We start from the raw sequence: 2,233 nt of genomic DNA, 5'->3' as shown, positions 1-2,233 counted from the left end.
ACGCCAGACAAGACGAGGTTCGAGATGAAATCTGTAATGCTCCAAATACTCCAGATTGCTGGACAATCTGGGGGTGGTCGTGGTGAAGATCCTCACGCCCACATGAAGCATTTCCTGGAAACGTGTAACTCATTTGTGATTCTTAGAATCACCCTAAAGGCGATCAGGCTGTCTTTGTTCCCCTATTCTTTGCGTGATGACACAAAACAATGGGTAAGCTCACTAGAGTCTGGTGAAATCACCACCTGGGAGAAGTTGGTGGAGAAATTTATGCAAAAATACTTCCCACCTACCACCAAAGCAAGGAGGCGTCGAGAGATTATGAACTTTGAACAAGAGGAAGCTGAAACCTTAAGCGCCGCATGTGAGCGTTTTAAGGGACTGGTCAAACATTGCCCGAACCATGGACTACCACTAACTATCCAAATAGAGACGTTTTATGGAGGATTGAATAGAGCATAACAGATGGCAACAGACGCAGCAGTGGCTGGTGGACTTATGGACAAATCTTACACGGAGGCTAAAGAGATATTAGACCGCATTGCTAAGCACAACATGGAATGGGTGGACGATACATATGATGGAAAAGCTGACAGGAAAAAGAAATCTTAGAACGTTAATTCTATCGATTCCAACGCAATAGCCATACTTTCTGCATAAGTGGCTACGATGACCAGCCTTTTGCAGAACATAACGTTAGGAAACACATCAAATCAACAGAAGGTGAATCAGGTAGAAGCGTTTGGGCAGCCCATGGTTAGCTGTGTGGGCTGTGGAGATCCTCACTCCTATGCGAATTGTCCACAAAATCCTCAGTCAGTATGTTTCATTAAAAACAACCCATTTTCCAATACATATAATCCTGGATGGAGAAACCATCCAAATTTTTCTTTGACAGGATGAAATCATCAGGAGCACCACCCAGGGACAAACCAACAATAAAGGAATGGACCGCTGTCTGCATTTCAACAAATGCATCAGCATCACTAACAACCCTTCAATAAAGAAGGACAGGCGTCGAGTTCAGGATCTCCACTTGAGAACCTATTGAAGGAGTACATAGCCATTCAGAACCCAGTACGTCTAACGCGGGAGAACCTGCAATGCTGCTGAACGCACCATTCTCTAGACGTCTAATGAAGAATAATGAGAACAATAATTCAAGTGCTTTCTTGAGCCCCTAAGGCAATTATATATCAAAATTCCACTTATCGAAGCCCTGGAGAAAATACCAAAATATGTCAAATTTTTTAAGGACATTTTAATGAAGAAAAAAAGAGTCAGCGAAACGGAAGTAATCGCACTAATGTAGGAATGCAATGCGTTAGTAAACAATAGTCTACCAAAGAAACAGAAGGACCCTTGGAGCTTCACAGTTCCTTGCTCGATAGGAGGATTGGATGTAGGTCATGCATTGTGCGATTTGGGAGCTAGCATTAATCTCATGCCTCTCTCAATCTTTAAGAAATTTGGAATTGGCGAAGCACAACCCACTTCTGTTACTATTCAGCTCTCTGACAGAACAATCAAGTACCCAGAAGGAAGGATTGAAGACATTTTAGTAAAGGTTGACAACTTCATATTCCCAGCAGACTTTATTATCTTGGACTATGAAGCAGATAGGGAGGTACCAATTATCCTTAAACGCCCCTTCTTAGCTACTGGGAAAGTTTTAATTGACGTGCATAAAGGCGAATTGACTTTGCGCGTAGATAATCAAGAGGTGAAGTTTAATGTATTAAACGCATTAAAGTTCCCAGATAGTGAAGATTGTCAACTGAAAAGTATTGAATTGCTTGAAGAAGAGACCCACGTATGTGAGGTCCTCGCATTGGAGGAGAACTTGAAAGAACCAGAGCTGCCAAGTCTGAGTGAGCGGCAGACAAAACCAACACGTCCATCACTTGAGGAACCACCAGAACTCAAGTTGAAACCGTTACCTAGTCACCTGAAATATGCCTTCTTTTTTTTCAGGGAAATTAAAATCCAGGTGGTCAGGTCCATCATTAAGAAAATCTTTCCATATGGAACAGTGGAATTAACACGGGAAGATGGCACCAATGCGTTCAAAGTAAATGGCCAAAGAGTGAAGCCATACTTTGAAGATGAACTAGAACGTCAAAAGTCATCTATCGCACTACGTGAAGCCAGCTGAGGCCCGCGTCGAAGCATCCCTGCGTTTGCATCGCCATATATTCCAGGGACGCTTCCTCTATCCTTGTCTCTTTTTTTT

General features: G+C 42.7%; 1 non-coding gene across 1 annotated transcript; it reads right to left on the bottom strand.

Moving 5' to 3' along the window:
* Nucleotides 1-306: 306 nt before the first annotated feature.
* LOC120074873 lies at nt 307-410 on the bottom strand. The gene has a single exon (XR_005481152.1). It is a non-coding gene; the product is annotated as a small nucleolar RNA R71 (small nucleolar RNA).
* Between the last annotated feature and the right edge of the window lie 1,823 nt (nt 411-2,233).

The sequence above is a fragment of the Benincasa hispida genome, chromosome 3 (assembly GCF_009727055.1).
Source record: "Benincasa hispida cultivar B227 chromosome 3, ASM972705v1, whole genome shotgun sequence".
NCBI classification, from domain to species: Eukaryota; Viridiplantae; Streptophyta; class Magnoliopsida; order Cucurbitales; family Cucurbitaceae; genus Benincasa; species Benincasa hispida.
The sequence above is the reverse complement of the archived record's forward strand: the minus strand, read 5'-3'. Positions and strand labels throughout refer to the sequence as shown.